This window comes from Hypanus sabinus, chromosome 1 (assembly GCF_030144855.1).
Source record: "Hypanus sabinus isolate sHypSab1 chromosome 1, sHypSab1.hap1, whole genome shotgun sequence".
In the NCBI taxonomy this organism is placed as follows: domain Eukaryota; kingdom Metazoa; phylum Chordata; class Chondrichthyes; order Myliobatiformes; family Dasyatidae; genus Hypanus; species Hypanus sabinus.
This window is the reverse complement of record NC_082706.1, coordinates 69,145,080-69,169,580: the sequence shown is the minus strand read 5'-3', so window position 1 is coordinate 69,169,580 and position 24,501 is coordinate 69,145,080.

Sequence of the window (24,501 nt, the reverse complement as noted above, 5' to 3'; positions counted from 1 at the left end):
GCTGTCAACTCTGATTCTCGAAGGGGCCAATTTTATCCCTCACTATCCTTTTGCTATTCATATAACTGTAGAAACCCTTTGGATTTACTTTCACCTTACTTGCCAAAGCAACCTCATATCTTCTTTTAGCTTTTCTAATTTCTTTCTTAAGATTCTTTTTACATTCTTTATATTCCTCGAGCACCTCATTTACTCCATGCTGCCTATATCTATTGTAGATCTCTGTCTTTTTCCGAACCAAGTTTCCAATATCCCTTGAAAACCATGGCTCGCTCAAACTTTTAACCTTTCCTTTCAACCTAACAGGAACATAAAGATTCTGTACCCTCATAATTTCACCTTTAAATGACCTCCATTTCTCTATTACATCCTTCCCATAAAACAAATTGCCGCAATCCACTCCTTCTAAATCCTTTCGCATCTCCTCAAAGTTGGCTTTTCTCCAATCAAAAATCTCAACCCTGGGTCCAGTCCTTTCCTTCTCCATAATTATATTGAAACTAATGGTATTGTGATCACTGGACCCGAAGTGCTCCCCAACACATATGTCCGACATTCTGGGAGTCTGGCATATTCTGGGAGTCTTGCACAAGACTCCTAAGTGCCTCTGATGTTCGAACTTTATCCCCATTTAGATAATCGTCTGCACTATTGTTACTTTTACCATAATGCATTATCATACATTTCCCAACACTGTATTCCCTCTGCCACATTTTTGCCCATTCTTCTAATTTGTCTAAGTCCTGCCTCAATCACATTGCTTCCTCAGCACAACCTACTCCTCTACCTATGTTCATATCATCCACAAACTTTGCCACAAAGCCATCAATCCCTTTGTCTAAACCCTTGACAAACAATGTGTAAAGAAGCAGTCCCAATTCTGACCCCCAAGAAATACCTTGAAGGTCGGCAAAGTGAAGGAGTGAGTGCGGGGATTGGTTGAGACAGTAAGCTCTTGGGAGTCTATTTTCTGTTGTTTTCAGGAGCGGTTGATTTGAAAACCACTTGGGACCAGCCTGCAACACATACCTTCAAGGTCGGGAGAGGTGCAGCAATTGAAACAAATTAGTCAATTTATAAGCTAGTATAAGCAAGGTTTGGTCTAGGGGAGTGGCCTTGTCGAGGGAAGTGTCTTGTGAGAAAACTGCAAGTCTTTGGCTCGAGAGTCTTCGGCGAGGAGGCTGAGGGAGGAGACTACGCCACAGTTGGAGTGGGTGAGAAGTGGTGAAGAAATGACAGGTAAACTGTGATTCTTGCCTGATGTGGGAGGTCAGGGACACTGATGGTGCCTCTGGCTGCTACAACATCTGTGACAAGTGTGTCCGGGTTCAGCTCCTGAAGGACCGTGTTGGGGCACTGGAGAAGCAACTGGATGACATCAGGTTCATCCGGGAAAACAAGAGTTTTCTGGACAGGACCTACAGTGAGATCGTTACACCGAAGATACTGGAAGAGAGAAGGGGGGTGACGATGAGGAAGGGATGGATGCTGGGAGTACATGAGACACCGGGGGATGTGCCTCTTGAAAACAAGTCCACCCTCTGGGAAGCTGTCGAGACAGAAGCCATTCTGAGAGGTGGACAGGTCAGCGAATCTGCCGTGGTAGAGGGGACTCCATAGTGAGAGGTACAGAAAAGGGGTTTCTGCAGCAACAGGCGGGATTTAAGGATGGTGTGTTGCCTCCCTGGTGCCGGGATGCAGGACGTCATGGACCGATTGCAGGGCATCCTCAAAGGTGAAATGGTAGTGCATGTCAGCACAAATGACGTCGGGAAGAAGAGCAAAGAAATTCTGCAGCTTGACTTCAGAGAACTCGGAAGAAGGCTGAAAAGCAGGACCTCTAGGGTGGTTATCTCTGGTTTGCTTCCAGTTCCTCGTGCTGGTGAGGGCAGGAACAGGGAGATATCAAATCTCAATGTGTGGCTGAGGAGCTGGTGCAGGAAGCAGAGTTTTAGATTCTTAGACCACTGGGATCTGTTTCGGGGTAGGGATGAATTGTACAAAAGGGATGGGTTGCACCTTAACAGGCAGGGGACCAGCATTCTGACAGGCAAGTTTGCCACTGCAATACGGATGTGTTTAAACTAATAAGTGGGGTGGGGAGGGAGAGGAGACGAACTGGAAGTATAAGGATGGAGTTAAAGGGAAAGAGAGAATAAGAAAAGTTAAGAAAGACAATAGAATTAAAGGGGCAGAAAGCTCAGGATGGGATCGGAGAGTATGGCCAAGTGCGATAGGGATTGGTGTGAGAAGTGAGGGAAGTAATGGATTATAAGTATTATATATGAATGCACACAGTATAAGAAATAAAGTGGCTGAACTTGAGGCTCAGTTGGAAATTCGCAAGTATGATGTTGTAGGAATAACAGAGAGAGGGCTGCAAGAGGACCAGGGGTGGGAAATGAATATTCAAGGATATACGTCCTGTCAAAAGGACAGACAGGTGGGCAGAGGGGGTGGGGTGGCTCTGTTGGTGAGGAATGAAATTCAGTCCCTTGCGAGGGGTGACAAAGAATCAGGAGATGTAGAGTCAGTATGGATAGAACTGAGAAATTGTAAGGGCAAAAAGACCCTAATGGGAGTTATCTACATGTCCCCAAATAGTAGCCTAGATATAGGGTGCAAGTTGAATCAAGAGTTAAAATTTTCATGTCGCAAAGTTAATGCTACGGTTGTAGTGGGGGATTTCAACATGCAGGCAGACTGGGAAAATCAGGTTGGTACTGAACCTCAAGAAAGGGAGTTTGTGGAGTGCCTCCGGGATGGATTCTTAGAGCAGGTTGTACTGCAGCCTTCCCGGGAGAAGGCAATTCTGGATCTAGTGTTGTGTAATGAACCAGATTTGATAAGGGAACTCGAGGCAAAGGAGCCATTAGGAGGTAGCGACCATAATATGGTAAGTTTTAATCTACAACATGAGAGGGAGAAAGGAAAATCAGAAGTGTCAGTATTACAGTTGAAAAAAGGGGAGCATGGAGCCATGAGGGAGGAGCTGGCCAAAGTTGACTGGTAGGATACCCTAGCAGGGATGACAGTGGAACAACAATGTCAGGTATTTCTGGGAGCCAGAGGATTGGGAATCTTTTAAAGAGCAACAGAAGATAACTAAAAAGGCAATACGGGGAGAAAATTAGAGGTACAAAGGTCAGCTAGCCAAGAATATAAAGGAGGATAGTAAAAGCTTCTTTAGGTATGTGAAGAGGAAAAAAAATGATTAAGACCAAAGTTGGGCCCCTGAAGACAGAAACGGGTGAATTTATTATGGGGAACAAGGAAATGGCAGATGAGTTGAACAGGTACTTTGGATCTGTCTTCACAAGGGAAGACACAGACAATCTCCCAGATGTATTTGTGGCCAAAGGACCTAAGGTAACGGAGGAACTGAAGGAAAGTCACATTAGGCAGAAAATGGTATTAGGTAGACTGATGGGACTGAAGGCAGATAAATCCCCAGGGTCTGATGGTCTGCATCCTAGGGTACTTAAGGAAGTGGCTCTAGAAATCGTGGATGCATTGGTAATCATTTTCCAATGTTCTATAGATTCAGGATCAGAAGGGAATTATAGACCAGTTAGCTTGACATCAGTGGTGGGGAAGATGCTGGAGTCAATTATAAAAGATGAAATAGCGGCGCATTTGGATAGCAGTAACAGGATTGGTCCAAGTTAGCATGGATCTACAAAGGAAAAATCATGCTTGACTAATCTTCTGGAATTTTTTGAGGATGTAACTATGAAAATCGACAAGGGAGAGCCAGTGGATGTAGTGTACCTGGTCTGTCAGAAATCCTTTGATAAGTCCCAAATAGGAGATAAGTGGGCAAAATTAGAGCACATGGTATTGGGGATAGGGTACTGACATGGATAGAAAATTGGTTGGCAGACAGGAAACAAAGAGTAGGGATTAACGGGTCCCTTTCAAAATGGCAGGCAGTTTCTAGTGGGGTACCGCAAGGCATGGTGCTGGGACCGCAGCTATTTACAATATACATTAATGATTTAAATGAAGGGATTTGAATTAACATTAGCAAATTTGCAGATGACACAAAGCTGGGTGGCAGCGTGAAATATGAGGAGGATGTTATGAGAATGCAGGGTGACTTGGACAGGTTGGGTGAGTGGGCAGATGCAGTTTAATGTGGATAAATGTGAGGTGGCAAGAATAGGAAGGCAGATTACTATCTGAATAGTGTCAAGTTAGGAAAAGGGGAAGTACAATGGGATCTAGGTGTCCTTGTTCATCAGTCACTGAAAATAAGCATGCAGGTACAGCAGACAGTGAAGAAAGCTAATGCCATGTTGGCCTTCATAACATGGGGAGTTGAGTATAGGAGAAAAGTGGTCCTTCTGCAGTTGTACAGGGCCCTGGTGAGACCACACCTGGGGTATTTTGTTCAGTTTTGGTCTCCAAATTTGAGGAAGGACATTCTTGCTATTGAGGGAGTGCAGCATAGGTTCATGAGGTTAATTCCCGGGATGGCAGGACTGTCATATGTTGAAAGATTGGAGTGACTGGGATTGTATACACTGGAATTTAGAAGGATGAGAGGGGATCTGATTGAAACATATAAGATTATTAAGGGATTAGACATGACAGAGACAGGAAGCATGTTCCCGATGTTGGGGTAGTGCAGGACCAGAGGCCACAGTTGAAGAATAAGGGGTAAACCATTTAGAACAGAGTTGAGGAAAAACTTTTTCACCCAGAGAGTTGTGGATCTGTGGAATGCTTTGCCTCAGAAAGCAGTGGAGGCCAATTCTCTGGATGCTTTCAAGAAACAGTTAGATAGAGCTCTTAAAGATAGCAGACTCAAGGGATATGGGGAGAAGGCCGGAACAGGGTACTGATTGTGGATGATCAGCCAAGATCACAGTGAATGGTGATGCTGGCTCGAAGGGCCGAATGGGCTACTCCTGCACCTATTGTCTATCGTCTATTACCACTAATCACTGGCAGCCAACCAGAAAAGGTCTCTTTTTTTCCCACTCATTGTCTCCTGCCTATCAGTCATTCCCTTATCAATGCCAGTATGTTTCCATACACACCATAGGATTTTATCTTGTTAATCTTGTGAGGTACCTTATCAAATGCTTTCTGAAAATCTAAGTAAATGACATCCACTACCTGTCCTTTGTCCACTCTGCTTGTTACTTCTTTGAAGAATTCCAACAGATTTGTCAGGCATGTTTTCCTTTTACAGAATCCATGCTGACTTTGACTTATTTTCTATTAGTCTCCAAGTACCCTGAAACCTCATCCTTAATAATGAACTCCAACACTTTCCCAGCCACTAAGATTAGGCTAACTGGCCTATAATTTTCTCTTTTTGTCTGCCTCCCTTCTTGAAAAGTGGAGTGACACTTGGAATCTTCCAGTCCTCCAGGACCATACCAGAATCAAGTGGTACTTAAAAGGTCATGACCAAAGCATCCATCATCACGTCAGTACCTTCTTTCAGGACTCTGGGATGTAGTCCATCTAGTCCAGGTGACTTATCCATGTTAAAAATGTTCATTTTGCCTAGTACTTTTGCCTTTGTAATAGCAATGACACTCACTAGACATGCATGGAAGTCTGGCACACAGCTGGTGTCTTCCACAGTAAAGACTGAAGTGAAATATTAAGTTCATCTGCCCCTTCTTTGTTCCCCATTACTACCTCATCAGCATCATTTCCAATATCAACTCTCACATCCCTTTTACTCTTTATATAACTGAAAAAACTTTTAGTATCCTTCTTTATATTGTCAGCTAGTTTGATCTCATGTTTCAACTTTTCCCTTCTTTTGCTTTTTTAGTGGCCTTTTGTTGAATTTTAAAATAATTCCAATCATCCAACTTCCCACTCACTTTTGCTACATTATGTGCCCTTTCCTTGGCTTTTATGTCGTCCTTAACTCACATTGCTCATGTACATTCTTTCGACTGCAGACAATTCTTCCTGCAAGCCATCTGTATCTGAATGGTTCAATACAGATGTAATATGTCACTGACTAAGTATTCTGGAAGATTAGTCCTTGAGAAGAGGCTTCGCAAAACATCAACAGTGTGTGAGGGTGTAGTGCAGACTAATGGGAACACTTCTGGCCACTTTGTAGCTGCTTCTACTGCTGCCAAAAAAATTTGTGTCTGTGAAGAGTCTGGCAAAATCCACATGAATCCTCTTCCAGGGCTATTCCCAGGGATGAAGAAGCATTGCTCTTGGAACCTTCTAGACATATTGGCAACCCATCCAGTTCATGGCAATCTACTCGATCTACTGATCTATCCCAGGCCACCAGGCAAAGCTTCTTGCCCTTTTCTTTCCTTTTGATCAAAGCAAAATACTTTGCTTTCATTTTGATTAAGCCCTAATGCACACAGCTCCTCCAACACTTTAGTTCCGAGGTTAGATGATACAAAAATTCTCAATTCCCAGATATGTCAACCTCTATCAAGGGCAAGTATGCCCTGGTGCTGGTAAAAATGGAGGATCTGGAATTTCTGCTGCATATTCCAAACATTTTGAGTTGCCGTGTAGATAGTAATAAGATAGTTTATATACTATATAGAATATACTAAGATAGTGTAGTTTGTTTTTCTGGTTTTCCTTTGGACCATCTCTGCCATAATAGGGTGTCTTTTGATTTGCATTAGAGAGAAAACATCAAATAGAGTGGTGAGGTAGTAATGGGGGACAAAGAAAAATCTGTAAACTTTTCAGTTCTTTCCTTTTCCTAGTGTAAACAGTATGATTTATCAGCACTCCCTTGATTAGTTTTCCTCTTGAATTCTATCTTGTACTTCTAAGAAACAGAGCCCATCTCTGTATTCATGCTGCTGCTGTGGAATATGCTCTTCTGGGGGTTGAAAATGCACTCTAGTGGCTGATGGTCAGTAATGAGGGTAGAGTCTCTCCTATACAAATACTCAAACTGAAACCAGACTCAAGGCCTCTCTGTCAATCTGTGTGTATTTTTTCTGCATTAGTAAGGGACTGAGATGCAAAGATGTTCAGTTTCATCATTCATTACATGTGACATGATTGCACCTATTCCATCAGGGAAGGAATCACAGGCAAGCTTCATTGGATAGTGTCTGATGTCACCATTTCCCTCACCTTTTTAAATGCCACTTAACATTGCTTTGTCCATTGCTATTTCTTCCTGATCTATAGTAATGATTTCAAGGAGTGGAGCACAATACCCAAATTTGGCAGGAACCTGTTATAATAAATGTCACATCCTAACAGAGACTGTAACTGTGACATCTCCTTTGGCCTTGACACATGGACTAGATGAACTGCACACTAGGGTTCTGAAAGAGGTGTGGTAGAGGTTGTGGTGGCATTAGTAAATGACCTTTCAAAAAATCATTGGACCCTGGCATGGTGCCAGAGGACTGGAAAATTGCAAATGTCACTCCACTCATTAAGAAAGGAGGAAGGCATCAGAAAGGAAATTACAGACCAGTTAGCCTGACCTCAGTGGTTGGAAAGATGTTGGACTCAATTGTTAATGATCAAGTTATGGAGTACTTGATGACACAAGACAAGACAGTACAAGGTCAGCATGGTTTCCTTCAGGGAAAATCTTACCTGATGAACCTGTTGGAATTCTTTGAGGATAGATAAAGGGGATGAGTTCAAGAGCCTTGAAGTAATGTTACAGCTATATAAGACCTTGATCAGACCCCACCTGGAGTACTATATCCAGTTCTGGTCAGCTCACTACAGGGAAGATGAGAATACTACAGAGAGAGTGCAGAGGTGGTTTACAAGGATATTGCCTGGATTTGGGAGCAATCTCTTCATTACTTTTATAAGTGACTTGGATGAGGAAATAAATTTGCTGATGACACAAAGGTTGGGGGTGTTGTGGATAATGTAGAAGGCTGTCAGAGGTTACAGTGTGACATCGATAGAATGCAAAACTGGGCTGAGAAATGGCAGATGGGGCTCAACCCAGATAAGTGAGAAGTGGTTTATTTTGGTAGGTCAAATATGATGGCAGAATATAGTATTAATGGTAATACTCTTGACAGTGTTGAGGATCAGAGGGATCTTGGAGTCCAAGTTCATAGAACACTCAAAGCTGCTGCGCAGGTTGACTCTGTGATTAAGAAAGCATATGATGCATTGGCCTTCATCAACCATGGGATTGAGTTCAAGAGCTGATCCGTAATATTACAACTGCATAGGACCCTGATCAGACCTCACTTGGAGTGCTGTGCTCAGTTCTGGTCACCTCACTACAAGAAGGATATGGAAACTATCAAAAGGGTGCAGAAGAGATTTACAAGGATGTTGCCTGGATTGGGGAGCATGCCTTATGAGGTTGAGTGAACTTGGACTTTTCTCCTTGGAGCAATGGAGGATGAGAGGTGACCTGATAGAGGCGTATAAGATGATGAGAGCCATGATCAGAGGCTTATTCCCAGGGCTGAAATGGCTAACACGAGAGGGCACAGTTTTCAGGTGCTTGGAAGCAGGTACAGAGGAGATGTCAGGGGTAGATTTTTTACACAGAGTGTGGTGAGTGCATGGAATGGGCTGTCAACAATGGTGGTGGAGGTGGATACGATAGGGTCTTGTAATTGGCTCCTGGAGAGGTACATGGAGCTTAGAAAGATAGAGGGCTATAGGTAACCCTAGTAATTTCTAAGGTCGGGACATGTTCAGCACAACCTTGTGGGCTGAAGGGCCTGTACTGTGCTGTAGGTTTTCTATGTTTCCAAGAGCCTCTTAGATGGGTACATAGAGCTTAGAAAAAATAGAGGGTTCTGCTCTAGGCAAATTCTAGGCGGTTTCTAGAGTAGGTTGTATTCAGCACAACATTGTGGGCTGAAGGGCCTATAACGTGCTGTAAATGTCTATGTTCTATGTTCCGTGGATGTTGTATATTTGGACTTTCAGAAGGCCTTTGATATGGTGCTACACAGGAGGCTGCTGCCAATATGAGAGCCCAGGGTATTACAGGAAAGTTATTGGCATGGTTAGAGCATTGGCTGATTGGTAGGAGGCATTGACTGGGAATAAAATGATTCTTTCCTGGTTGGCTGCCAGTGACTACTAGTGTCCTGTAGGGATCGATTTTGGGACTGCTTCTTCTTATCAATGATTTAGATGATTGAATAGATGCCTTTGTTGCCAAGTGTGCAGATGATATGAAGCTTCTCACCTTGAGTATTGTGAACAGTTTTGGACTCCTCATCTGAGAAAAGATGTGCTGGCATTGGAGAGGTTCAGAGGGCGTTCATAAGTTTGTTTCCAGGAATGCAAGTATTATCATACCAGGATGGCTCTGGGTTTGTACTTGCTCGAATTTAGCAAAATGTGGGGGGATTTCATTGAAATGTTTTGAATGTTGAAAGGCCTAGACTGAGTAGATGCGGAAAGGATGTTTCCCATGGGGGGGGAATTTGGGAAAAGAGGGCACAACCTAGGGATAGATGGGACATCCATTTAAAGCAGAGATGTGGAGAAACTTCTTTAGCCAGAGGGTGGTGAAGTTGTGGAATTTATTACCACAGGCAGCTGTGGAGCCCAGGTTGCTGGGTATATTTAAGGCAGAGCTTGATAATTTCTTGATTGGAGATGGCATCAAAGGTTACAGGGAGAGGGCTGGGGAGTGGTGTTAAGGAGAGGAAAAAGGGATTGAACTAGTTCTGCTCTTATGTCTTATGGCCTTATGATAATAAGTTTATTTTGAACTTTGCATCTTGAAATATATTGACAGCTTAATTGATAGATAAGCGGATAGGTAGAGCCTGTATAGAAAGAGCAGGAGAAGCAAGAAAAAGAGAAGAAGAGGGATAGATAGATACAGTAGAACTTAGAATAGTACAACACAGTACAGGCCCTTTGGCCCACAATGTTGGGCTAACCCTTAAACCCTGCCTCCCATATAACACCCCCCAACCTTAAATTCCTCCATATACTTGTCTAGTAGTGTCTTAAATTTCACTAGTGTATTTGCCTCCACCACTGACTCAGGCAGTGCTTTCCACGCACCAACCACTCTCTGAGTGAAAAACCTTCCTCTAATATCCCCCTTGAACTTCCCTCCCATTACCTTAAAGCCAATCCTCTTGTCCTAAGCAGTGGTGCCCTGGAGAAGAGTCACTGGCTCTCCACTCTGTCTATTCCTCTTAATATCTTGTACACCTCTATCATGTCTCCTCTCATCCTCCTTCTCTCCAAAGAGTAAAGTCCTGGCTCCCTTAATCTCTGATCATAATCCATACTCTCTAAACCAGGCAGCATCCTGGTAAATCTCCTCTGTACCCTTTCCAATGCTTCCACATTCTTCCTATAGTGAGGCGACCAGAACTGGATACAGTACTCCAAGTGTGGCCTAACCAGAGTTTTATAGAGCTGCGTCATTACCGCGCAACTCCTAAACTCTATCCCTCGACTTATGAAAGCTAACACTCCATAAGCTTTCTTAACTACCCTATCTACCTGTGAGGCAACTTTCAGGGATCTGTGAACATATATCCCCAGATCCCTCTGCTCCTCCACACTACCAATTATCCTGCCATCTACTTTGTACTCTGCCTTGGAGTTTGTCCTTCCAAAGTGTACAACCTCACACTTCTCTGGGTTGAACGCCATCTTCCATTTCTCAGCCCACTTCTGCATCCTATCAATCTCTCTCTGCAATCTTCGACAATCCTCTACACTATACACAACACCACCAACATTTGTGTCATCTGCAAACTTGCCAACCCACCCTTCTACCCCCGACATCCAGGTCGTTAAATAAAAATCACGAAAAGTAAAGGTCCCAGAACCGATCCTTGTGGGACTCCACTAGTCACAACCCTCCAATCCGAATGTACTCCCTCCACCATGACCCTCTGCTTTCTGCAGGCAAGCCAATTCTGAATCCACCTGGCCAAACTTCCCTGGATCCCACACCTTCTGACTTTCTGAATAAGCCTACAGTAGATAGAAAGATAGACTGACAGGTGGAAAGGCAGTGTGTACGAGAGGATGTGTGTATGAGAGAGAGAGAGAGAGAGAGAGAAATAGGGAGGACTCGGTTAATAAACCTACATTTATAAAGTCAGTCAAAATGACTAATGGTTCTCGTTCAATATTTAGTGATAATGTCAGCAGTTGAAATGAAAGAGAAAACTTATGCATTTTCTGAGTTGGTATGTAGTTGTAGGATTATGTTGTCCCGATTTAAGTTATTGTGAAGGTGTGAACTTTGCTCAGTTTTCATGGGAGTAAAAGGTTAATTTGAGCAGTCAATAACTGTCAGGTAACTAATGGCTTAGGACTGTTGTGAATTGTTCATTCGTGTATTTGCACATATCGTATGTTGATCCTCTTGTACTCTCCCCTCATTCTTATCCATCCCCCTAAATTATGTCATTCATTTGCACATTAGTTGTTATTAATAATGGTCAATTAATCTACCAATTATCACGCCTTTGGGATGTGAGAGGAAACTAGAACACCGAGGGAAACCCCAACAGTAACGTGGAGGAAGTACAAATTCCAACTGAGGCATTTGAAGGGAGGTATCTAAAGAACATAGCAGCAAGCATACCAAGACAAGGTTGCAAACAAATGATTTATTGCCCTTTAATGTCTAGATTCTATTGGCTATTAATACCTGCATGATCACTGTGTGATTGGTGATGGCTTTGTCGCTAAGTTTGCAGATAACACAAAAATCAGTGGTGGGGCAGATGGTGCTGAGGAAGCAGGGAGTCTGCAGAAGAACTTAGATAAGAAGAATAGGCTAAGGAGTGGTAGATGGAATACTATATCAGGAAGTGTATGGCCATGCACTTTGTCAGAAGGAACAAAAGCATAGATTGTTTTCTAAGTGGAAAGAAAATTCAGAAACCTGATATATGCCAAAGGAGACCAAATATGCAGAATTCCCTAAAGGTTAACTTGCATGTTGAGTCAGCAATGAGGAAGACAAATAAAATATAGTCATTCATTTTGAGAGGAACAGAATATAAAAGCTGAGGCTGTACATCAATTCTGATGGTCAGGGGGATTTCAATATGCAGGTAGATTGGGAAAATCACACTGGTGCTCGATCCCAAGATAGAAAATTTGCAGAATGCCTTTGAGATGGCTTTTTAGAACAGCATGTGGTTAAGCACATTTGGGGAAAGGCAATTATGGATTGGGGATGTGTAATTGATTAGATTTTAGAGAGCTTAAAGTAAAAACACAGGAGGCTGTGATCATAATATGAGCTAATTCATCCTACAGTTTGAGAGGAAGAAACTGAAATCAGATATTTTGGGTTTAAAGTGGAGTAAAGGCAACTACAGAAGCATGATAGGGGAGTTGATTGGTGGAGTGGGGTGGTGAGGGGGTATTAGCAGGGATGATAGTAGAGCAGCAATGGCTGGAGTTTTCACAAGTAATCTGGAAGTTCAAAACAGCAGAGAAGCAAAAGAGAGGGTATATAATAGAACTAAAATTAATGGTAAGTTAGAGGATTGGAAAGCTTTTAAAAATCAACAGAAACAACTAAAAAATAAGGAGAGAAAAGATTAAAAATGAAGATGCTAGCCAATGATATAAAAGAGCATACTAATAGATTTTTTTGATCTATAAAGAATAAAAGAGGCAATAGGGCGAGAATAGGTATCAAACTTCTAGATTGGTATCAGATTGCAAACCCAAGTGCTGGACACAGACACGGAGACAGGGTTGAGAGGTGTTTGCACAATTGCGAACATGGAACAAATAACCAGGAGGAATCTTGACATGGAGCTCTGATATGGAGTCTTGACACGGAGACGGAGTTTTCATGGAATAACTTGAAACTAGAGCTGAAGTTAGAACTACCAGTTCTAAGCGGTCGGGAAATGTGAAGTTATCGCACGGGGATAGACCAACGATCTGGCGACCTGTGGTTGTGATTTCAGAGTTCTTACCCTGCAGTCTCTGATGGACACCAGGTGTGCTGTAATTAAGTGAACTAGCAGCAACTGGGAATCTAACGACTGAAACTAAGACGTAGTCAAGGAGATAGGAGCGAGATGGGGGACAGCCAGACTGGATCATGACAGTACCCCTCCCTCAACGGGAGTCTGCAGGCGATTGCCCAGGCTTGTTTGGACAGTCCCAATGGAAGTCACGGATGAGGGAAGGGTCCAGGATGAAGGAGTGGGGAATCCAGAAATGTTCCTCCAGGCCGTATCCTTCCCAGTCGACCAGGTACAGGGGGCCCCTGCCCCAACGGCGCACATCCAGTAACTGCTGGACGGTGTACGCTGGGTGGTCATCGATGATTCGGGCAGGTGGAGGAGGTTTGGTCAGAGGGCACAGAGGGCACAAGGGGCTGACAGAAACCAGTTTTAATTGGGAAACATGAAATGTAGGATGGATGTGCATAGATTTAGGCAGTTTGAATCGAACTACCATGGGATTGATAATACTCTCAAACTTGAAAGGTCACAGGAAGAAAGGAGCGAGCTTCTTGGGCTCATTCTTGAGAGGAATGTCTCTAGAGGAGAGCCACACCTTCTGCCCAGGTCAATACTCAGGTGTAGGAGTCCGATGGCAATTGGCTGAGAGGAGCAGGGCCATGCATGTGCCTTCACAGACCTTGTGGCAACAGCTGGTATGGGCCTGAACAGACGGCACTGCAATATCCCCTTCCTGAGTGAGAAACAGCGGGGGGTGGTAACCAAGAGAGCATTCAAAAGGAGACCTTCCGGCAGTGGTGCTGACCAGAGAGTTGTGGGCGTACTCTACCCACTCGAGGTGGTTGCTCCAGTTAGACGGGTGTGATGCAATGTAGCATTGCCTCCAAATCCTGGTTGACCCGTTCCGTTTGCCCGTTCGTCAGTGGATGAAGCCGGACCACAGGCTAACTGAGGCACCCAGGGCTCACCAAAAGGATCTCCAGACTTGCAAAATTAATTGGGGGTCCCGGTCGGAGATAATGCCGGAAGGAATTCCGTGAATGCGGAAGACGTGGTGGACAAGAAGGTCTGTGCTCTCCAGAGCAGAAGGGAGTTTAGGGAGGGCTACAAATTGCACAGTCGTGGAAAAACGGTCCACCACGGTGAGTATGACGGTGTTCCCATGTGAAGGGGTAATCCCATGACAAAATCCAGCGCTATGTGAGACCAAGGACAACTAGGGACAGGTAGGGGACGTAGTAATCCAGCAGGTGGCTGGTGGGAGGCTTTTCCACAGGAACAGACGGAACATGCAGAGACAAAGGAACAGGTATCAACGTCCATGGAAGGCAACCAAAAGTGTCCTTTCGGAAGAGACAGTGTCTGTTCACTCCTGGGATGGCAGGCGAAATGAGACGTGTGTCCCCACTGGAGAACCTGAGATCGAACAGAATCGGGCACAAAAATGTGATTGTCGGGGTCAGGTTCAGCCCATTGGGCCTTTTTCACTATGGCCTCGATTTCCCAGGTGAGGGCCGCCACCACACAAGATGGCGGAAGGATGGTCTTCGGGCTGAAAAAGTCCTCCTTGGAATTGTATTGACGAGAGAGCACGTCAGATTTCCCGTTCTTGGACCCCGGATGATAAGTGAGTGTAAATCTGAACCGACCAAAAAGTAATGCTCAACAGGCCTGGCAGGAATTCAGGTGTTTGGCAGTTTGGATATATGCAAGGTTCTTGTGAATAATCCAGACGATAAATGAGTGTTCCGTCCCCTCCAGCCAGTGCCTCCATTCTTCCAACTCCAGTTTGACTGCCAGTAGCTCCCAGTTCCCCACACCATAATTTCGTTCAGCAGGAGACAGCCGGCGAGAAAGAAAGCACAGGGATGAAGTTTCTGATCAGATCCAGAACGTTGGGACAGGACCGCTCCCACCCTGGAGTCAGGGGTGTCGATCTCCATAATGAACTGACAGTAGGGGTCCAGTTGGACCAGGATGGCAGCTGACATGAAATGCCTCTTCAGGTCAGTGACTGCTGAGTCAGCCTCGGAGTCCCAAAGAAAAGGTGTTGCAGGGGAGTTAAGTTGGGTAAGGGGCACCGCCACCCGACTGTAACCCCTGATAAACTGGCGATAGACCCCAGAAATCGCTAGAATTGCTTGTAGGTCATGGGTCTGGGCCACTCTGCCACCACCCGGATCTTCTCTGGATCCACTCTCGATGATGTAACCTAAGAAGCTGACCGAGAGGACGTGGAATTCACACTTCTCAGCCTTCACAAATAATTTGTTCTCCCACAGCCTCTGTAGGACTTGACAGACATGATGAATGTGGTTCTGAAGACTGCTGGAGAAGATCAGGATGACATCCAGATAGATAAACACAAAGCGGTTAATAAAGCATGTCGTTAATCAAGGCTTGAAAAATGGTGAGGCCAAACGGCATGACCAAGTATTCAAAGTGGCCTAGAGGGGTATTAAATGCCATCTTCCACATCCCCCTCCCTTAATCTGAGCAGATGGTGGGCACTTTGTAGGTCCAACTTTAAGAAGATGGTTGTTCCGTGAAGCGGTTCAAATGCCGATTTTATGAGGGGCAGTGGGGACTTGTTTTTAACGGTAATGTTGTTAAGGCCTTGGTAATTGATGCAGGGATGTAGTGACTCATCTTTCTTCCCCACAAAGAAGAGCCTTGCACCCACCAGGGAGGATGAGGGCCGAACAATGCCTGCAGTGAGAGACTCACTGATGTACTCCTCCATGGCTTCTCTCTCAGGCCGGGACAAGTTATACAACCGACTGGTGGATAATGAGGCCCGGGGAGAAGGTCGGTATCACAATCATGGTCAGTGTGGGGCAGGGAAAGAGCCTGTGGTTTACTAAACACCTGCCCCAGGTCGTGGTACTCTGCTGGTACCCTGGACTAGTCAGGGGGTTCCATGATAGGCGAGGTCGTGGTGGATGGCAGGGCTGTCTTACGCAGAGAGATTGGAGAGATTGGGCTTGTACACGCTGGAATTGAGGAGATTAAGAGGGGATCTGATTGAAACGTTTAAGATAATTAAAGGATTTGATAGGATTGAGGCAGGAAATATGTTCCAGATGTTGGGAGAGTCCAGTACCAGAGGACATGGATTGAGAATAAGAGGTCAGTTATTTAAAACAGAGTTGAGGAAGAGCTTCTTCTCCCAGAGAGTTGTGGAGGTGTGGAATGCACTGCCTCGGAAGACGGTGGAGGCCAATTGTCTGGATGCTTTCAAGAAGGAGCTAGATAGATATCTGATGGATAGGGGAATCAAGGGATACGGGGACAAGGCAGGAACCAGGTATTGATAGTGAATGATCAGCCATGATCTCAGAATGGCGGTGCAGACTCGAGGGGCCGAATGGTCTACTTCTGCACCTATTGTCTATTGTCTATTGACCTCCCCAGGGGAAAGGGCCGACTGAAGACAGGTGCAGTGACAAGATGGTCTCCAGCTGGCTATCCTCCCAGTAGACCAGTCCATGTGGGGATAATGGTGGCTCAACCAGGGGTATCCCTGGAACTACGGGGGCTTGAAGAGAATGGATTAGATTAAATTGTACCTGCTCCCAATGGTTTCCAGACAGAATCAAAGTCAAGGGTGGCATACAGTGTGTGACTCGGGCCAGAAGTCTTCCGTACAGCGCCCGGGCTTCCAGAGGGGTATTTAATGGTTCCCGAGGAATTCTGACCTGGGAGGCTATGACCTCATCCAACAGATTTCCCTCAGCACCGGAGTTCACCAAGGTGGATAGAGACAGAGATTGTTGGCAATAGTTCACAGTAGCTTGGATCTGCATCCAGGTTTGGGGAACTGAAGGGAGAGTCGTCTGGCTCACCAGGGTTGTGGGAACGGTTGGAGCGGGAGCTATGCTAGGACGGAAGGAAGAGAGGGGTTAGGGCTGGTCGAGGATGGGCCGTGGGGTGACTCGAGGAGTGGGGCGACCGGTTTTCTCTCTCTGACATTCTGGAAGTCGGTTATCTGGCCTGGTGGCTAGAGAGACCAAAGAGTCCAAGCTGTTTGTGTCATCCCTCGCTGCCAATTCAGCTTTTATCCTGTCACAGAGGCCTTGTCGAAATACTCCCCGGATTGCCTCATCATTCCACCCCGAGTTGGCTGCTAATATCCGGAACTCTATGGAGTATTCGGCTACACTTTGTGAGCCCTGACGGAGAGTCAGTAGGCGCTTACCAGCATCCTTACCGAGAATGGGATGTTCAAAAAACTTCCTCATTTCAGAGATGAAGGTGGGAAAAGAAGAGCCGGTCTCTGGCTGGTTGTCCCAAATCGCAGTGGCCCATGCTAAGGCATTCCCTCGCAACAACCCCATGATGTACAGTTTGGGTACGTGCGACTGTCTTGCTGATCGTGTTGCTGACCCATCGGGCGTTGCCATCCCAGGCTGTGCAAGCTGGTCAGACCGGGTCCTCGGAAAGGACGGAGTAAGAGGAGCGGATACTCGGTCGGCCTGCTCACTGACCTTCTTTACATTCTCGGACAGGGCACGGAGGTTCTCCATGACGTCTCTGAGCAGCTGATCGTGTAGGCCCAGTAGGGCACCCTGGCTGGCGAAGGCCTGTTGCGGGGGTTTGTGTCCGCTGGGTTCATTCTTGGCCAGTTCGTTCTGTTACACGGAGCAACTGGGATCAATCCCAAGTGCTGGACACAGACACAGAGGTAGGGTTGAGAGCTACTTGCACAGTCGCGAACGTGGAGCAGATAACCAGGAGGAACCTTGGCACGGAGACGGGGTTTTCATGGAATAGCTTGAAACTAGAGCTGAATTTAGAACTAACGGCTCTAAGCGGTTGGGAAATGTGAAGTTATCACACGGGAATAGACTAACGATCTGGCGACCTGTGGTTGTGATGTCAGAGTTCTTACCCTGCAGTCTCTGATGGGAACCAGGTGTGCTGTAATTAAGTGAATTAGCAGCAATTGGGAATCTAAATTTGGGGTAAATGATAAATTCCTTGAGGAGAAATGTTGCCTGACAAACCTATTTGAATTAATTGAGGGAGTAATAGCCATGATAGACAAAGGATAGCCAGTGGAAGTAGTTTACTTGGATTTTCAGAAGGTCTTTCACATGGTGCCATACATGGGACTGATAAATAAGATATGAGTCCATGGTATTACAAGAAAGATACTTGCAAATGCACAAACTCAAGAAAATCACACAACACACACAAAAAGCTGGAGGAATTCAGCAGGTCAGGCAGCATCTGTGGAAAGGAATAAACAGTTCATGTTATAGGCTGAGACTGTTTCAAAAAATGGAAAGACAGATCGGGGAGGAGAGTGGAGAAAGAAGTACAAGGTGGAAGATGATGGAAGAAGATGAAGTACATGGTGAAACCAGGAGAGGTTGCGGGGTAAAGTAAAGAGCTGGGAAGTTGATTGTGAAAGAGATTAAGGGCTCAAAGAGGGGGATTATGATATGACAGGGTAGAAGATCATGGAAGAAGGGGAAGGGTGCGGTGCACCAGAGGGGGACTATGGACCAGTAAGGAAAATTGTGAGAGAGAGAGAGAGAGAGAGAGAGAGAGAGAGAGAGAGAGAGAGAGAGAGAGAGAGAGAGAGAGAAACAAGAATGGAGAATGGTGAAGGGGGAGGGAGATTACCATAACTTTGAGAAATTGATGTTCATGCCATCAGGTTGGAGGCTACCCAAACAGAATATAAGCTGTTGCTCCTCCACCCTGAGTGTGGTCTCATCATGGCAGTAGATGAGGCCATGGATTGACATGTTGGAATGTGAATGGGAAATAGAATTGATGTGCCTACTAGGAGATCTCACTTTCTTTTGGCAATAGAGCATAGCACCAAATTTCTTGGTGTTCACCTGGTGGAGAATCTCACCTGGACCCTCAACACCAGCTCCATAGCAAAGAGAGCCCAGCAGCCTCTCTACTTTCTGCGAAGGCTGAGGAAAGTCCATCTCCCACCCCCCATCCTCAACACATTCTACAGGGGTTGTATTGAGAGCATCCTGAGCAGCTGCATCACTGCCTGGTTTGGAAATTGCACCATCTCGGATCACAAAACCCTGATACGGATAATCACACAGACAGACATACTTTATTGATCCAGAGGGAAATTGGGTTTCGTTACAGCTGCACCAACCAAGAATAGTGTAGAAATATAGCAATATAAACCATAAATAATTAAATAATAATAAGTTAATCATGCCAAGTGGAAATAAGTCCAGGACCAGCCTATTGACTCAGGGTGTCTGACACTCCGAGGGAGGAATTGTAAAGTTTGATGGCCACAGGTAGGAATGACTTCCGATGACGCTCAGTGTTACATCTCGGTAGAATGAGTCTCTGGCTGAATGTACTGCTGTGCCTAACCAGTACACAATGGAGTGGATGGGAGTCATTGTCCAAGATGGCATGCAACTTGGACAGCATCCTCTTTTCAGACACCACCGTCAGAGAGTCCAGTTCCACCCCCACAACATCACTGGCCTTACGAATGAGTTTGTTGATTCTGTTGGTGTCTGCTACCCTCAGCTTGCTGCCTCAGCACACAACAGGAAACATGATAGCACTGGCCACCACAGACTCGTAGAACATCCTCAGCATTGTCCGGCAGATGTTAAAGGACCTCATTCTCCTCAGGAAATAGAGACGGCTCTGACCCTTCTTGTAGACTGCCTCAGTTTCTTTGACCAGTCCAGTTTATTGTCAATAGTAAGGTCAGCTGAGAAGATCATCGGGGTCACTCTTCCCGTCATCACGAACATTTACACTACACGCTGCATCCACAAAGCAAACAGCATTATGAAGGACCCCACGCACCCTTCATACAATCTTCTCCCTCCTGTTGTCTAGAAAAAGGTTCCAAAGCATTCGGGCTCTCACGACCAGACTGTGTAACAGTTTCTTCCCCCAAGCTATCAGACTCCTCAATACCCAGAGCCTGGACTGACACCTTACCCTATTGTCTTGTTTATTATTTATTGTAATGCCTGTACTGTTTTGTGCACTTTACGCAGTCCTAGGTAGGTCTGTAGTCTAGTGTAGTTGTGTGTTTTTTTTTTCTCTGTGTTGTTTTTTATGTAGTTCAGTCTAGTTTTTGTACTGTGTCATGTAACACCATGGTCCTGAAAAACGTTGTCTCATTTGTACTATGTACTGAACCAGCAGTTATGGTCGAAATGACAATAAAGTGACTTGACTTGACTTGACTTGAGCTGCTTGACAAAGTGGTCCCCTAATCTACATTGGGTCTCACCAACATACAGGAGGCCACACTGGGAGCACCAGATCCAATAGATGATCCCAACAGACTTACAGGGAAAGTGTCACCTTCATGGTAGTGAGGGAGGTAGTTTAGGGGCAGATGTGGCACTTGTTCCACTTGCAAGGATAAGAACCTGGAGGGAGATCAAAGGGGAGGGTCATATAGACAAGCGAGTTGCATAGGGAGCAATGCCTGTGGAAAGCAGAAAGTGGGGGGGCGGTTAGAGAGAGGTAGTTATAGGGGATTCCATAGTGAGGGGAACAGACAGGAGGTTCTGTCAGCCTGTTAGAGACACCCGCATGGTGCGTTGACTCCTAGGTGCCAGGGTATGGGATGTCTTAGATCGGATGCAGAGTACTCTGAAGGGAGAGGGAGGGTGAACAGCCAGAAGTTTTGGTACATGTTGGTTCCAATGACATGGGTAGAAAAAGGGAGGAGGTCCTGAAGAGAGAATTCAGGGAGTTAGGTAGGAAGCTGTAAAGCAGGACCTCCGAGGTAGTAATCCCAGGATTGCTGCCTGTGCCACGTGTTAAGAATAGCTTGATCAGGGCATATTAATGCGTGGTTGAGAGTCTGGTGTAGGAGACAGGGCTTCAGGTTCCTGCATCACTGTGGCAACTTCTGGCGGAGGTACAACCTGTACAAAAAGCATGGGTTACACCTGAACTCAAAGGGGTCCAATATCCTAGCAGTCAGGTTTAATGGAACTGTTAGGGAGGGTTTGAACTAATTTGGCAGGGGGATGGGAAATGGAGTGATAGGGCTGAAGAAGGGGGAAACAGAAATAAATCAAAGGTAGCATGCAACAGAGATGATAGAAAGGACAGGCAGGAGATGATGCAATGGATATGGTGTACTTGGAGATTCAGAAGGCCTTTGAGAAGTTGCTGCACATGAGGCTGCTTCGCAAGATAAGACCCCGTGGAATTATAGGGTAACTAGTGGAGCATTGGCTGATCGGCAGAAAACAGAGTTCGACAGGGTCTGCTGCTTTTTACGATTCATGTCAATGATTTGGACTATGGGATTAATGGATTTGTGGCTAAATTTACCAATGATACAAAGGTAGATGGAGGAGCAGGTGGTGTTGTGGAAGCAGAGAGCCTGCAGAGAGAATTAGATAGATAGTTAGATAGATAGATAGATAGATAGATAGATAGATAGATAGATAGATACTTTATTCATCCCCAAGGGGAAATTCAAACATTTTTCCAGTGTCCCATACACTTATTGTAGCAAAACTAATTACCTACATTATTTAACTCAGTATAAATATGATATGCATCTAAAATCACCCTCCCAAAAAGCATTAATAAATAGCTTTTAAAAAGTTCTTAAATAGTTTACTAAAGTGCATTGAGTGGTAACTTAAGCTCAGTCCTAACCCCGGCACTTTAACATGTCTTGCCCCTGGTGGTTGAATTGTAGAACCGAATGGCTTTGGGGAGTAATGATCTCTTCATCCTGTCTGAGGAGCATTGCATTGACAGTAACCTGCCGCTGAAGCTGCTTCTCTGTCTCTGGATGGTGCTGTGCAGAGGATGTTCAGGGTTTTCCATGATTGACCGTAGCCTACTCAGCGCCCTCCGCTCTGCCACCGATGTCATACTCTCCAGTTCTGTGCCCATGACAGAGCCCGCCTTCCTTACCAGCTTATTAAGATGTGAGGCGTCCCTCTTCTTAATGCTGCCTCCCCAGCACGCCACCACAAAGAAGAGGGCGCTCTCCACAACTGACCGATAGAACATCTTCAGCATCTCACTACAAACATTGAATGACACCAGCCTTCTGAGGAAGTACAGTCGACTCTGTGCTTTCCTGCACAGGGCATCTGTGTTGACAGTCCAGTCTAGCTTCTCATCTAACTGCACTCCCAGATACTTGTAGGTCTTAACCTGCTCTACACATTCTCCATTAATGATCACTGGCTCCATATGAGGCCTAGGTCTCCTAAATTCCACCACCATCTCCTTGGTCTTGGTGATATTGAGACGCAGGTAGTTTAGGGGAATGGGCAAAGAAGTGGCAAATGAAATACAATGTTGGAAAATATGTGGTCATGCACTTTGGTAGAAGAAATAAACAAGCAGGCTATTATTTAGATGGGGAGAGAATTCAAAATGCAGAGATGCAAAGGGACTTGGGAGACATTGTTCAGGATTCCATAGAGGTTAACCTTCAGGTTGAGTTGGTAGTGAAGAAGGTGAATGCAATGTTGGCATTCATTTCTAGAGGTATAGAATATAAGAGCAGGGATGTGATGTTGAGGCTCTGTAAGGCACTTCGAGTATTGTGTGCAGTTTTGGGCTCCTTATTTTAGAAAGGATATACTGATATTGGAAAGAGTTCAGAGAAGATGCGTGAGAATGATTCCAGGAATGAAAGGGTTACCGTATGAAGAATGGCTGGCAACTCTTGAGCTGTATTCCCTGGAGCTCAGGAGAATGAGGGGGGATCTCATAGAAATTCCAAATGTTAGAAGACCTGAACAGATTAGATATAGCAAAGTCATATCTCATGGTTGGGGAGTCTAGGTCAAGAGGGCACAACTTCAGAATTGAAGGACATCCATTTAGAACAGAGATGCGGAGAAATTACTTTAGTCAGTGGGTGGTAAATCTATGGAATTTGTTGCCACAAGCAGCAGTGGAGGCTAAGAAATTGGGTGTATTTAAGGTAGAGATAGATAGGTTCTTGATTATCTAGGGCACCAAAAGGTATGGGGGGAAGGTAGGAGAATGGGGATGAGTGATTGGATCAGCCCGTGATTGAACGGCGGAGCAGATACATTGGGCTGAATGGTCTACTTCTGCTCCTGGATCTTATGGTCTAATGGAAAGATGTGCTTAGTGAAGAGATTCTGCTAGGGATGGCGAAGGTTACAGAAAATTTTGTGCTGGATGCATAGGCTGGTGGGGTGGTGGATGAGGACAAGAGGAGCCCTATCCCAGGTAAGGTGGCAGAGGGCAAACGTGCAAAATGGAAAAGATGTGGGTGAGGGCAGAGTTGATGGTGTGGGAAGGAAAGCCCCTTTCTTTGAAGAAGCAGGGCAACTCATTAGCTATGGAATGAAAAGCCCCATCCTGAGAGCAGGTCCAGCAGAGACAGAGGAACTGAGAGAAGAGGGATGGCATTTTCATGGTCAGAAGATTGGCTGGCTGGCAGAAGACAAGGTGGGAATAAAGGAAGCAGTTACTGGTTGGTTGCTGGTTACTTGTGATACTCCAGAGGGATTGTGTTGAGTCTGCTTCTTCTCATGTTTTATGTTAATGATCTGGATGATGGAATTGATGGCTTTTCCACCAAGTTTGGGGATGATGCAAAGACTGATGAAGGGGCAGCTAGTGTGAAGGAAGGAGGGAGTACTGACGTGGATTTGGATATATTAGGAGAATGGTCAAAGAATTGGTCAGAGATGTAAAAGGACTTGGAAGTCCTAGTGCTTGATACCCTAAAGGCTGGTGTGTAGGCTGTATTCTAGGCAGTTTCTCGAGTAGGTTACATCTTCAGCACAACATTGTGGGCTGGAGAGCCTGTAATGTGCTGTAAATTTCTATGTTCTATATTCTAGGTTGACTTGGTGCTAAGGAAGGCAAATGCAATGTTAGAATTCATTCAGAGAGGATTAAAATATAACAGCAAGTATGGAATGCTGAGGTTTTACAAGGCTTTGATCAGAGCATATTTGGAGTATTGTGCGCTGTTTGTGGCCTCTTACCGAAGAAAAAATGTGCTGGCTTTGGTGAGGGTCCAGAGGAGATTCACAAGAATTATGCCAGAAATGAAAGCGTTAACGTATGAAGAATGTTTGAAGGCTCTCTGGAGTTCAGAAGAATGAGGGGGGATCTTATTGAAACTACCCAGCCTTGAAAGACCCAGACTGAATTGACTTGGAAAAGATGTTTCCAGCTGTGGGAGAGTCTAGGCCTCGACGGTACAGCATCAGATTAGAAAAAAGTCCCTTTATAACAGAGGTAAGGAGTAATTTCTTTAGCCAGAGGCAGGTGAATCTGGGAAATTCATTGCCAAATTCATTGGCCATGTCTTTGGATATATTTGTGGAGTTTGATAGATTATTGATTAAAGGTTACATGAAGAAAGCAGGAGAATGGGGTTGAGAGGGAAAGTAAATCATCCATAATGGAATGGTAGAGTGCACTCAATGGGCTAACTGGCCTAATTCATTTCTGTGAATTATTGTCTTGTGGTCATTATCACCAAATGTGCTAGTAAATTGTATCAATATTTTTCAAATTGCCTATGAACGTAACTCTTCAGAGGGCAAAGGAATGGATATCAGTGACATTGAACAGTGCATCTGCAGCAGTGTACCTAATAAAGTGGCCTATGTGT